The sequence below is a fragment of the Mus pahari genome, chromosome 12, assembly GCF_900095145.1.
Source record: "Mus pahari chromosome 12, PAHARI_EIJ_v1.1, whole genome shotgun sequence".
Lineage (NCBI taxonomy): Eukaryota > Metazoa > Chordata > Mammalia > Rodentia > Muridae > Mus > Mus pahari.
In genome coordinates, this window is record NC_034601.1 from 3,292,758 (window position 1) to 3,306,768 (window position 14,011).

The 14,011-nt window shown below is 44.7% G+C and overlaps 1 protein-coding gene across 28 annotated transcripts in view; it reads left to right on the forward strand.

The window, feature by feature from the left end:
- Positions 1 to 14,011, forward strand: part of Rbfox1 (RNA binding fox-1 homolog 1) — a 1,661,838-nt gene that overhangs the window by 1,285,335 nt on the left and 362,492 nt on the right. The window lies entirely within an intron of this gene.

Consider the following 14,011-nt stretch of genomic DNA (forward strand, 5'->3'; position numbering starts at 1 on the left):
GAGAGAGAGAGAGAGAGAGAGAGAGAGAGAGAGAGAGAGAGAGAGAGTTTGTCTGTGCTTATCTATCCATCTATTCAGTCCATAAGAATCAGAACATTGGGATTTCTAGAGCTTGATATCTCTGTTTAAAAAAAAAAATTGTGAAACTCCCCACCATTGGGTGAACATGGTCAGGGGTTGTCTTGACTGGCCATGGTTTTGTTGCCTTTCTTGTTGTTTCTGCACCCCAAGCCTGTCCCCTCCCTGGCAGTGGTCTCACTAGGCATGTCTGTTGGCTACATTCCCAATCAGTGCACATCTGCGACTTTTTTGGATTCGGTTCTTGCTCTGTGTATCTGCTCTGGGCTTCACTGGCTCTCCTTGCCTCTTACTAGAAAGGCATCTGCCTAACCGCACTACCCCTGGGCTTTGGGAACTGCCTAGCACTGCCCTTCGGGGAGGCAGGCCAGCTGTGTCATGGGGCGGGGTCTGTGGCTGTGAGGTGACAAGATTAGCTGGGTTTTGTCTGCTGCTGAGAATCCAGGACCTGACTCCCAGGGGCCTCTGTCCTGTCCTGTGAAGTTCTCACTGGGGTAATCCTTTCGCCTGCCTTTCTATGAATTCACTTCAAGGGTATGCTTGGTTAACATGTATGTGTTAATCAAACTCCTTTGCCAGAATTGAGAGGGGCCCCTTTCCTCCAAAGTGTCCAGCTCCAATCTGTGCTACAGGACTGTGTGTCCTCACAAAATGCTGGGGTTCTAGTTTAAACATTTGGGTAATTTGTTATCAGTTTAGAGACCTCCAGAAAAAAAAATGTTTCTTCCACACATTTACTGAGGGTAGTCTCTCTCTCTCTCTCTCTCTCTCTCTCTCTCTCTCTCTCTCTCTCTCTCTCTCTCCCTCCCTCCCTCCCTCCCTCTTTTGAGAACAGTCTTTTAAATATCATCATGTCAATAAATTGGTTTATGCTTGTAAGTATTTGTTTTATTTTGTTTCCTGTTTAGTAAATCATACCAGGAACCTTCTCTTAGGAATGTATTGATAATATATGATTCACCTGCCTCTGCCATTTCTTTGCCTCAGCCGTGAATGTGTGTCAAGTGCCTGTGTGTTTCCATCAGTTACCCACCACAAGAACATCCCAGTAAGCATTGCTTCAGTTGCTAAACCTCAATTGGACTGAATCAAATTATTAGACTAACCAGAGCTTTTTTATCCTATATTTATGCTTTTCATCTTCTTTGTGAATCAATTGCAATGGTGTTATCTAACACGTAGAATGCTATGGGTACTCTCGATGCCTCCTGCGTTTCCGGTACGTATGTGTTTTAATTAATTTGTATTTGCGCCTTCGTCATTAAACTGGTTTGTTCGTTTAAGCAGAACTTAGGGGAGGAAGACAGTGACTTTGAGCAAGACACCACTCTTGCTGTGAAAAGGATGGGTGTAACATCTAGGTCCAAGGTTCCCACTACAGAATGCACCTGCAATGGAAAGGGAGCCTCACTCAGAAAGCATTGGCAGCCATAACAAATATTTAAAGGTAGCTAAATCGACAGCACCACTCCCCAGGAAGGTAGATGGAGAATGGGCTTTGAAATGAGCTCTTGGGTGTGTTCTCCCCCTGATTACTTCTGTGAAAGTGGTTGTAACAAAACAGCAGGCCACGGGGTCGGAACAAGTATAAATGGCAGAGGTATGTCTCTTACAGAAGTATAAGACAGACATTTGTTTTTGATTGTCCTGTTTATAATCAAGGTTTTTAGCCAGTGCCTCTCTCACTATCAGAGACGGGTGCCTTGGGGTCATCTCTTCTGGCCTTTTGATGCCTTGATTCAATGTCAGGGTCTTGTGTTATTGTTTTCAGTTAGCAGTTCAGACAGTTGGCTGATTTAGAGAGAATTAATCCACACGGGGCACATACCAGTGCACACTGCACATCATCTGTCAGTATGGGATCACTATACCCTTTTCTGCTATTAATCTATAGCTAGTATTACATATCCATGTTTGATGAACAGAGAGCTCTATGAATACCATAGAAAAAGCATATGGATCAAACAGACAAATCAGGCTTCACTTATGATTAGCAATACCTTCATTGGAAGCATTTAATTTTGTGTGTAGAAAATGGCATATGTCACAAATCTCTGTTATCCTAATCACCAGTTATATAAGAAAATAATTAAAGTCCTCCTTTCTTATTTGCAAACATTTCTTGTCATGTTTTTATCACCATACGCGGTCTCGTGTGTTAGGGGCAACTGGTGTTCACTGAAGCACCTTATCTTGGAGTGAGTTTGGTGCAGGGACTAATTCCTATTCAGAACGCAAGGAAAATGACTATATGATTTGGTTAAATGCTTTCTTTGGCTTTGGTATTAACATCTTCTCCTCCTTCCTAAACTCTCACAGATTTGTCCTTAAGACAACTCATAGCAACAAAAATCAATTAGGATGCCTCAGTCTTGGTACAGAAACTGAATGTTCAAGTGAAAAGAAGTGCAAACTTTTTGCTACAAATACATTATTTATTCAGACCAGTGAGGTGGCATCTTTGGTATTTGCATTATTTGATTTATTCTGTGTCATTTATTTACATTTTCTAGTAATTCCCCTTTAAATAGATATTTTCCTGAAGTTTAGGATTTCTTCTTTTTCTCCCTTTTCTCTTGTCTGTCTCCTCTTCCTCCTCTCCCTCCTCCTCCTCTACCTCCTCCCCCTCTCCCTCCTCCCCCCTCCCTCCCTCCTCCTCCTCTCTCCTCCTTCTTTCCTAACATCCAAGCTATTAACAGTAGTTGGGAACTGTGAGGTGGGATAAAGCTGGGTAGCCCTTTTGGCATCTAGATAATCCAGCCGATGATGACATCATTTCCATGTATGCACATAGACACACACATGCACGCTTAAACACTGGAAGCACAGTGCATGGGTTTATAGCTGTAGCCCACTTCTAATAGAAAGGGTGAAGGGCTGAAGAAGTGGCTGAAAGCACGTGCTTCAGCTTCATGTCTCCGTGCACCACGGTGGCCCTTTTCTTTGGCTGCTTTGATGGTGACATCTTCCCACAACTGGTCTTCCAGCTTATATATACTTCCAGTTCAGAACCTTTCTGTAGTTCCTGCCTGGGTATGCATTTACACATTCTTGCTTTGAGGGAAAATTCTGAATTCCAGTTCCACATTTGGAGCTTATTATCAGTGAGATCAAAGGTGAATATATTTTGTTTGCTTAATAGAAAACAATGTGTGCACACACACTATATCCACTCGTGCACACCACAGACACACGACACACACACACACACACACACATACACTACGAAATCTCCTAAGTTGTGGGGAACAAACACCAGATACCCATTTCTTAGGATGGAATGCTGAGACCGCAGGCAGGACAGACAGACACTATGGTTTTGTTGTTGTTGTTGTTGTTGTTGTTGTTTTTGTTTTTGTTTTTTTTTCTGATGCACACTTCAAGCACCAGACTTCCAGAGCTGTATTTCACAGAGTTATGACTTCATCAAGAAAAACAGTAGCATAGGAACTTACTGCTCCCTGTTCCTAACCCACCCTCAGTATCTTTGGTTCTGTTCCATGAAGCCTTCTAATCTGTCAAAGACTGTTCACTCCCAACCTTTTAATCAGCCCAAATTTAACAACGAGTCAAATACTTAAAACCCACATTAAAGAGGGGAGGAGAAGGGGGCCTCTAAAGTGGCCCACACCACTGTCAATACCCAAGATGGGTCATTTTTCCCAACCTAATGGTGATACATGAGCTTTGTTTTAAATAGTGAAGTGGTTTGTACAAAGGGTAATTCCTGGTAAATGAAGCCATTGCTCATGGTGGACACCTTCAGATCGAAAGCAATTGAACTGAAACCCGCACATCAGCCCTTTCTGTCTTTAATTAGAAAGTGCTGCTCACTGTGGAAACTCACTGGGGTAGAAGGGCTCTCTCACAGAGGTTGGATGGCGGTGGGGTTGCGGGGGGCCAGCCTCTACACATCAGCCGAGGTTATAAATTTGGGACACATTAGGTAAGGCATAACCATTATGACTGCGTAGGAAAGTTCAATTCTCATTGCAGCGAGTCCCCTTGTGTCTCTCCATCGATGATTTACGGAGGGGACAAATGACACTTTATCACATTTTTTCTTCTTGGCTTAATCCCATACTGATTTATTAGATAGTGCTGTGAATTGGGGGTAGTCAATAGTGTCAATAATGCAGAAAAGAATTAGGATAGATTATCCTCATGTCTGAATTGTTTAAAGAGATCTGAGTGGCTAGAATGAGCACATCTGCAGGCTTGCCTAGCTGTTTGCCATGAGATGTCTGCCTCCCTCTGTCTTCAGATATTGTCTGCTATAAATTGTTTGATTAACGAACCCTGCTGTATTTTCCCCCCCCCTGGCCTTTCTAAGGAAAGAAAGAAGGTATGTGTCACCATTCTGAACAGGGTGAGGCCCAGTGTCCACTGGACTGGGGTGCTTCTTTGCCTCGCCCCCGTGCAGAGAAAGGTGTCATGAAATTGATTGGCTGTGGGGTTACCTAGATTACCACTTCCTTAAAGGCACTCAAAGCAACCGTCATTTGCAGAAACCATTACGCGTCTGTCTGTCCACAGACAGGAGTCTTCCGTGCCTTCCCTCTCTGTCTGCCATTTCGTGGTAGGCTGTGTGTCGGAACATGCAAGCCAGCAGCTCTGCCTGAGCTGGGAATGGAGAAACCCTGGATCATTAGTGCTCACACACCATCTGTTTTCCTTACCGCTGGCCTTTGAGCGACTGTCCGGTAGCTGATGTGCTGAGGGTAGTCAATTGTTTTTTAGGGGTTTCTGATTCATTTCGCCAAGCTCCCTGCCCCAAGAGAAAACATAATGCTTGTTTATTCATACTGGCTGGTAAAAAAGCAGTGTAGTTTATCAGGCAAATCATGGTCTTCTGGAAGAGAAAGACATTGCGGCGTGGTAAACAAAATCAGGTTGGCACATTTGTGCCTAAGGGGGCTGGTGATGGGCATGGGGTATCATCCTGAGAAAGAGGCAGGGCTGGCAGACACGGACATAATTGTCCCATCTGCAGAGACTTCTTTAATGGACATGGAGAGGTGTCCCAGTGTGCTGCTTAATTCAATTAAGACAAACATAGAAAGTTCCATTCATCAATAAAGTTGCCTGTTTCCAGTGCTGCTGGAGAGAATCCTGCAGGGCTGAGCTCTGGCCTATGGCTGTCACCCTGATGTCACTTGCCTTTCCTGGCTCTATTGAGGAAGGGTCTGTGTCAAATGGGGTCAGCTCTTAAGCATAATAGCTTAGAAGGGCCTTGGCTCTTTTTACCGCGCTGAGTGCAAGGAAGTTGGGGGAATGGGCAGTGGTCGCACGGTCTGTTCTTGCAGCTGGAAACTATTAGGAAATGGCTTACCCAGGAATCTCAAATTCAGTGCCCAAGCCCTTAATAAGGATGAGAAAGTGACTATGGAGGAAATGTGCAGACTCCTGGCATGGCTTGGGAAGTTGTCGCTGTTCTTCCTAGGATACCGCAGCCATGATTGTTTGCTGTTGGCTGAGAAAGAGCAAAAGATGATTTCCGTCCACTGACTGGGAACCTTTCCTTTAGATTCCTGTACTGCAGATCCACATTTCTTGTATTTAACAAGTGTTTGACAGTGTCCAGAGCATCATCTTAGGTTTGCAGTGAGATCGTTGGGGTCTTTCAGCCTTTTCCTGAATTTCACCCACAATGCCTCAGGACCGATGTACATTGAGTTTAGCTGTTCAGAAAGGAGAGTAATAGGTAAGTATGTGGTTAAAATCTTAGATCAAGGAAAGAGTAGTCACCACCCTCAACTTGAGTCTAATGTTCAGCAGAGGTATAGTCACTTGTTTCTGTGAAAATGGTTTCCAAATGTTGTTGCTATTTCAGAATGCTACATAGTGTCCATGCTGTTGTGGAACTGAGGCTCCAGTAAAAGAATGAATGTGGATAGAGATGAACCCAGAAAATAGCTTCAGATTAGGGGAGCATGAAGTAAGAGAAGAAGAGGATGCGGCTCAGGAAGGTCTCTGGAGAACTGATTGTCCTTCTGACCTAAGGTGATGAATTCTGCCCTGGGAAAAGCTAGAAATTCAGCCTAGAGGTAAAGAAGGTACAAGGACCCCGTGGGGGAGGCCACAGTATAAGTGGTCACATGTTGGCTGTGCACATGTTACGACCTGTGCTCAGTACCCAGCCCTGCTGGAGGGAGGGACCAAGCAGCTTTGTTGACACATGTCTAAAAACTACAGCACTGTGAAGGCAGGGATAAGAGGATCCTTTGGTCTTTCTAGTCCACTAAGTTAGCTTGCCAGTTCCAAGCCAAGGAAAAACCCCAACTCCAAAGAAAATATGGGCAGTGTCAGAGGAGTGAAACAGGCTGTCTTCTGACCTTCATGTGCACATATGTACATGTACCAGCAAGCACACAACACACACACACACACACACACACACATACACACACAGAATTATTCTCAGCTACAACAGACACTGTGGCAATCTCACACTTATACACACAGAGACATCAAGCAGTGCAAGTGGGTCTAATGCAGAGTGCTCAGTCTCTAAGGGCAGAGTATGGGTCTGTCTTGTCTCACATCATTTTGAATGAGGTGCAGGGTGTAAAGAAAGGCATTCCAGAATTGTGGCCTGGTGCTTGTGAGGTGTGGACCCAAGACAGGGACAGTGTAAAGGAGGAGAGGGCTTTGATCAAACTACTAAGGTGTCATATTCAAGTCATGTCAAGGGACATATATGATAGAAACGAGACAAACATGGCCCATTCTTTCTCCACCTTTAGGTACTTAGGTATGCCTAAATAAGCAGCCCCTTCCTTGTTTGTACCAACCTAATAATTATAGCAGATGACACATCTTTACTAATTTTGAAATAAACCTACATTTAAGTGGGCAAGTATCCTTGCCCAATTACAGTGGTGGTACGTTCGTTTTCCAGTATCCATGGAAATCAACAGTCACTCCCATACTTGCCCACTGATTCTAGGTTTCTAGAATTCACATGGTGTATTTGTGTGTGTGTGTGTGTGTGTGTGTGTGTCTCATTTATTGTGCCACTTGAGGTTAAACCTCAGGCCTCGTACATGTTAGGCAAGTGCTTCACCACTGACTTTTATCTATCTTCCGGCCTCCTTTTACATTCTATTCTGAAGCAAGGTCTTAGAAAGTTGCCCAGGCTGGCCTTTAACTTTGGTTCCTCCTACTTCAATCGCCCTCATTGCTGAAATGGCAGGCCTTGGCTACCACCACCCTCTGCTCATTCTGTGCCTATTGAACCCCCCTCAGGAAGCAAAGCCTAGAACCCCTGACTCTGGGAGAGTCTTAGCATCCTTAGCCATCGTTATAACACTGCATTCGACGCACATCAACTTGGTTCATAGCATTTCCTTCCTTCCTCTGGTCCAATACGCAGAGAGAAAGCATATATAATCAACTTACCTCTCTCTTTATGTCACCTCTCCATCCCTCTGCCCAGACAGCAGCAGACCAGAGGAAAGACAGACATCCTGTACTTAATGATCAGAGTGTAACGAGGGCTCTGAGATAATGGACTGAGTCAGAAAGCTGCTGCTGTGGTCCTTAGTGCTCACCAAGGCCTTAGTGGCTGGGCAGTCGCACCTCGTTTTGATCTTTTTCTCTGCGTTGTTTCAGTACACACCGAATGGAAGCCGAGCGGGAACGAGGTAAATTCCAAAGGCCTGTGTGTGTTGTCAGAGACTTAATGACTATTTTTCTTTTTCTTCTGTGGCTGTGGAACAACGTACAGGCAATTTTAGGATTTAAGGGCCCAGATTTCCCTGGACTCCGGAGTAGAATACAAGGAGGCTTTTGGATTAATGAGTCTTTTCTTGTCCTTGGTGGCAGATGTGTGCCTGGTACTCACCTGGAGGACAGGCTTTTCCTTATTGGAAATTGCAGCAAGCATCTATGGTGTGCCTTCCAGGAGAACGGCTTCTTGAGCCTGGGTTAGGTAGCGCTCAGCTCTTTGGAGAGGGTATGGGCTGAAAGATGATGCCTCTCTCCTGGAATACTTCAGGAACAATGAGGAGCGATTACGGAATCTTAGGCAGGGAGAGAGTATCTCCAGATGACATGCGAACACTGATGTTCCCTTAGAAGCCCGGGTGTCCAGCCCTCCAAAGACAGTCTGCAAAAAGCAGGTGTCTCTCTCGTCCTTGTGTAGAACAGGCTCTCAGGCTTAATCCCAACTCTGTTATTCACGAGCTGATCTGACTGAACTGAGCAAGTCACTTAACTTGATTTGGACCTTAATTGCTTCTTGGGAAAAAAAAATCGAGATGAGAATGCCATTGTATATTGTTCTTGGTGAGGTGAAGTGGGATACCACTCAGGGCTCGAGGTGCAGCAAATAGCCTGTGGATACTCAAGATAAAAAAAGCAGATCCTAACTTAGCCGTTAAGAGATAGAGAGTTGTTTTAAGGTAACAGAGGACCTGCTTCTGGAAGCTTCCCACTTCTATTTGTATTCTCCTGAATGAGAGTACCTATGTACCCGTGGTCTGTTGAAGTTACAGGTACCGGCAATCGAGGGGAGGGCCACTCTGCGTCTCTCATCCCTCCTGTCTGCTAAGGCCTTGCCTTCTTCTTTTGGGTCTTTCCTGATGCTGGCGGTGGTTGTGATATGGCTACATAGCTCAATTAATGCTCTATGGCAGGAAAAGGGAAAGTAAAAATCACCCCGCTCCTGTCAGTAGCCAAGTTATTTACTCTCAAAAGCTGACAGAATCACACTGCAGGAGCTTCATTTATTTCTATTCAGAATGTCTTGGTGCCCCCGGTGCTGGAGACTCGGAACGTGCTGATGCGGATTCCAATAGGCTTCAGCACAGTGAGTGGCTGTTCAGAGGCAGACAGGAGGAGCCCTTGGTGGGGATGGGGCCCTGGATCACTGACTTGGATACCAGAGTAAGCGCCCTAGCTAGGGAGAACTAAAGTAGAAGGGTTCATTCTCAGTGCTTCGAGAAGCAGAAGAACCCCTGCTGTCTGATTGTTTGTCCCTTTTATTCTGGGAACATAAGAGCAAGGTGTAAGGGACTCAATTTGGGTCACTCCTGGAGTTTCTGGAAACACAAAGGCATCTCCTACAATCAGCTTTGCGCTGGCCTCGCCATCCATCGCCTCTGCTTACATGGGCTGACGGGCTCACTCATCCAGATAACCTGCAGAAAGCTATGCATTTGTTTTTCCTTTTTCTCTTTCTTCTCTCTTGTTTTCCTCAACTTCAACACCTTCCTCTCCAAGGAGTCGGAGGGGGAGCTGCTGAAGCCGGAAGGGAAAGGAGTCCTTTGCCTGCTGGTGCAATTTCAGTTCTGTCCACTAGGGGTCTCTGTGTCTAACTCAGGATTCCCCCACACTTAGTTTTTATGATCCTTATAGCCTCCCCCGCCCCACTCCCCCAATCCCTTTTTTTTTTCTGTTTTGGATCAGTTTTAGGAAAGGAAGCCCTTTCTGTAAACAGGAAGAGATACTGTGAGGCCACTGAGGGGACCAGAGAATTTTGCCATCCTCAGCACCATGATGACAAGGGCATAATTAAAATAGTGACATAATCAATAACGTTTATGGAGTCCTGGGTGGCAAGCACATGACTCAGCATATTTACATGGATTATCTCTTTTAATCTTACACACAGGCCTCCAGGGAGTTGGTATATTTACTTTTTCTTCCTAGATTTGTTTATCATTTTCTTTGCGAGGCAGGGTCTTGCTTTGAAGTACAGCATGGCATCCAATTCATAGCAATCCTCCTGCCTCAGCTTTTCTAGTGCCTGGGTTATAGTTGTATAGCAGCAAGTCCAGCTCAGGCTTCACCTGCCTTTCTACCTTTCTTCTTCCCTCCTTGTTTTCTTCTGTTCTTTGTTTCTTCCTGCCTGCCTGCCTTTTCTCCCTCTTTCTTTCATTCTTTTGTTCTTTAACATACAGAACAAAAAACTTAGGTGGTTGATGCTTAAAGTCACTGGAGTGTTCTTCCCCCAGACCCCATACCTAGACATTACCCTGCAGTGAGCTGCCTGTCCTGCTTCGTCCTCCCATGAAGGTTTCTGGTGTAACTTGATTTAAGAGGCCTGTGCCAGGCTGTTTGTCCAAACAGCCCTACTGACCACACTACCCCTTGACTTTGCTTTAAAAGAAAAGACTTGTTAGAAATGAGGTTGTTCTGAGCATCCTTCCTCCTCGAAGCAGATTCTGGTTTCACATTAGTTAGCTATGTGAAGCTCTGCCTCCTTAGCCCAGACTGGTATCAAGCTCACTATGTCACACGGTCTGACCTTAAACTCATGGCAGTCCTCCTGCCTCAGCCTTGTGAGTGCTGGAATTATAGGCCTGAGCCACGTGATTTCACCTTAACTCATTAGGTTGATTGGTTTGTATTTTAGGACACTCAGTAAGCCTTGGACTTACAGAGGTTTCCAAGAGAAAGTGTGAGGTTTCTAGGCCACACCCACAGACAGTGATAGAGTGTGTTTCTGCAAAGCCAATTCCAGCCCCCCAAACCTCTTTGAACCAAAGCAGTTCAGCTAGCGGGGAATACAGTTCCTGCCTGGCTCCATCTGTATTAATGATTTATAAGCCACACCGCTGCTTTTGTTCACGAGCAGGGCCTTGTCCTGTTCATAAAGGCATTTCAGGGAGTGGGGTCCTGGCTGGCCATGCTGTTAGCTTGCTGCTGTGAAGGCTGCTTCATAAATCAAAAGAGCCTGGTACTTTACTGCCTCAGAGATCTGAGACGGTGTGTGGATGTGTGTGCAGTCTGAGTGCTTGTGTGTGTGTGCACAAGCCTGTGCGAATCAGACCCACTGCGGGACGACAGTGCTGCCTTTCCATAAAGAATGAATGAAGGAGGAGATGCAACTGGTCTGAGGTGCTTCAGGGTAAAGGGCTTGGCTTCCTGGCAGCTTCCTGGCCCCATTTGCCTCTCATTGGATGCTTAGGCTTTCCAGTGTTGCCCCTGAAAATGGACTGATGCTACTCTATTAGCATGAAGAGATGCAAACCCCATTAGAATCCCCTTCTGTCTGCATCATCAGAACCTTCAGAGGAGGCAGGAAGGGAGCTGACTCAAGGCTAATGCTACTTACTCACTGCAAGCCAGCACACAGCTTCCTGTGCTTTTAAAACAATGGCTTTGGGGATGTTTTTAAGAATTACTACAATTTCATTTACTCACCAGAATGGAGTTCTGCCTTGTTTTGAACAAGTGGGAGTGTTTCTTATGTGGGCCTGGAATGTTGCATCTAGGAAACTTCCCTGAAGTGAGCTGTAGAACACTCTGATTTTTAAGCCTGGAGACTGTTTGTTTTGCTTTTAATGACAAAAAGAAGTTATGGTAGCATGCTTCCTTTGGAGTTGTGAATTCTTTCATGGCAGGCTCCGAGAGCAGCATCATGGTCTCGTTTGTCCCTTGGTATGTTTTCATTCTGGACTGCATTTTTAAATTTTATTTTGTGTGCCTGTGTTTTTTCCCCCACTGTAAAATGAAGAACACAAAACCGGGGTAGGACTGAGTAAGAACTTAAAGGGAGAAACAAGGATATTTAGGAAATTCAAGCGTTACTTTAACTGTTCTACCCAAGATGATGGCTTTGGGGTAGCTGAAATACTGAATTTCCAAGGGCTGTTACTAGAGGGAAAGAAAACAAGTATTTAAAGCTCTTAGGAAATAAGCACGTTAGCTGAGAAGCCTCCTCACATAAGAATTAAATGGAGAAACTAACGCTGAAGCTCCACTCTGCCTCCCACTCAGAACAAGGACTTGAATCTCTTTGATAAATATCAAAATTTGGGTGCTAACTGGTTCCTCATCAACATTTATGCCGATGAAAATATTACTGTTTTTTTTTTTTTTTTTTTTAAATAAACGACCTCATGTGCCAGTTAGTAGTCATGAAATTGAGACAGATTCGTTGAGAAGGGCTGACGTTCACTACACTGTCTTCCTGAAAAGCAGAGGGCAGGATGAATGTAGATTTACATAAGTAAAGAAAAGATTTTGCCATGTTTCCTCAGGACCGGAAATAAGAACAGCATTTCAGACGGAGAAAGCAGGTGCCCTGAAAGGGACTCCGATGATCCTATTGTGCGTGTCTGTCTGTGTTTGTCCTCTATTCTCTGAACCCGCCAGTGCCTCGTTGTCTTTAATTATGTCTACGAGGCACAAGACGGCAGTCAACATCTGCTCCTTTGTTTACTTGGCTAACATATAGCTTTGATGGCTTATTAAACAATCTATTTTTCAAACCCAAAACAGAGAAACCAGCCGAACCCATATTATGGCATTCTATAAAGACCCATTATGCAATTAGCACTTGGGATTTGTGCAAAGCTGGTGATTCACCCAAATAAACATCCCTCTGTTCCGACAGCTTTTGATGGCATCGTGGAAAATATCAATTTAAAAAAAATCACATAAAAATCCGACCACATTTCCTCCTTCATCATCATGCCTACCAAGATGATGATGTGCAGATGAGAGAAGCAGATTCTTCACTCTTTTATAACATGCGTGTTTGTGTGTGTGTGTGTGTGTGTGTGTGTGTGTGCGTGTGTGCACGCCTGCATATGTAACTTTCTCAGATGCTGTCTTTTAATTCAAGCCAGCAATTACAACAGTGTATATGACAAAGGTGTGCAGCTATGGAAGCCAGGCTTCTAAGAGTTTCGAGGGTGCTACAGAAGAGAAGAAATGCTGATTTTTAACCCTAGTCCTATATTCTTAGCACAACATGATCAAGTAATAAAACCTATCCAGCCAGGAATTGAAGAGCATATGAGGTCCACAACGACGAAATCATTTCAGAGGCAACTAAATGGTTAGGTGCTTAGAGGAGCTTGCTGCTAAGACCAAGCACCTGAGTTCAATCCCCAGAGCCCATATGGTGGAAGGAGAGGACCAACTCCTACAACTATTCTTTGACCAGCAAACCCCCCACACTGCCCCTCCCCCACATACAGGTGAGAGAGGTCTGGCTTTGGATCTTAAGTATGTCACAAATCTTATGGAAATATCTATTGAGGCGCAATTATGAACTGGGGTAGAACTTGGTTTCCACATATGAGCAATAGAAGGAGTTATAGGATAAGAAGCATAGCATTGTCAGGAATATAATATGAAGTGGGTTGTACAGGATCCAGCATGATATCCAACTACATGCAAAAGTCTATAGATGTCTACACTCTACTCTTGTTGCTGGTAGTAAAGAAAGAACTGGAGTAAGAGATTTTAGTGTCCGTGATTCTATAGAAGTGAGGGTCTTGGTGGTGATGGTGGAGACACAACACTGTTGGCTATGCAATAGAGGTAAAGTTCATGGACTAACAGGTGACAATGGAAATGAGCATGGTGGTGACAGTGAGGTGGAGTTGAAGACCATGGTGGTCATAATCAAATAAACAGAGGTGTACCATAAACATGGTAGTGGAAATGCAAGCCAGCACCCACTTGGTGATCCTGGATGAGACAGTAGATTGATGATGGTGACTGTGTTTGAGCCGCTTGTGGTAAGATTGAGATGGTGGCAGTAGTGGCTATGATGTCACAGCAGGTGATTCTGGAGACTGAGGTGGTAATGGACATGCTGGTTGCAGGTTACATTGATATTCATGGCAGTAGTGGAATGATGTATTGGTAGGTGACGATGGAGACAGAAATAGGGGTTGAGGTACTCATGGTGAGCTCAAAATGGTAGTAATGGTGGCTATGGGGGAAGGGCAGGTTTTGCTGTGTTCAACAGGCAATGACAGTAGCACTCAGAATACAGTACAGTAGAAGAGTCTCACCTATGAGCCCTAGGGCACCATTTTCCCTTCAGTGCGTGCTCTGTTCTTCTCACCTGCGAAAATGGAACTCAGTCATTGTGAGACTGAACCAATTACAGGAGCTAGGGTACTCATGTTCAGTCATTCTGAGACTGAACCAATTACAGGAGCTAGGGTACTCATGTTCAGTCATT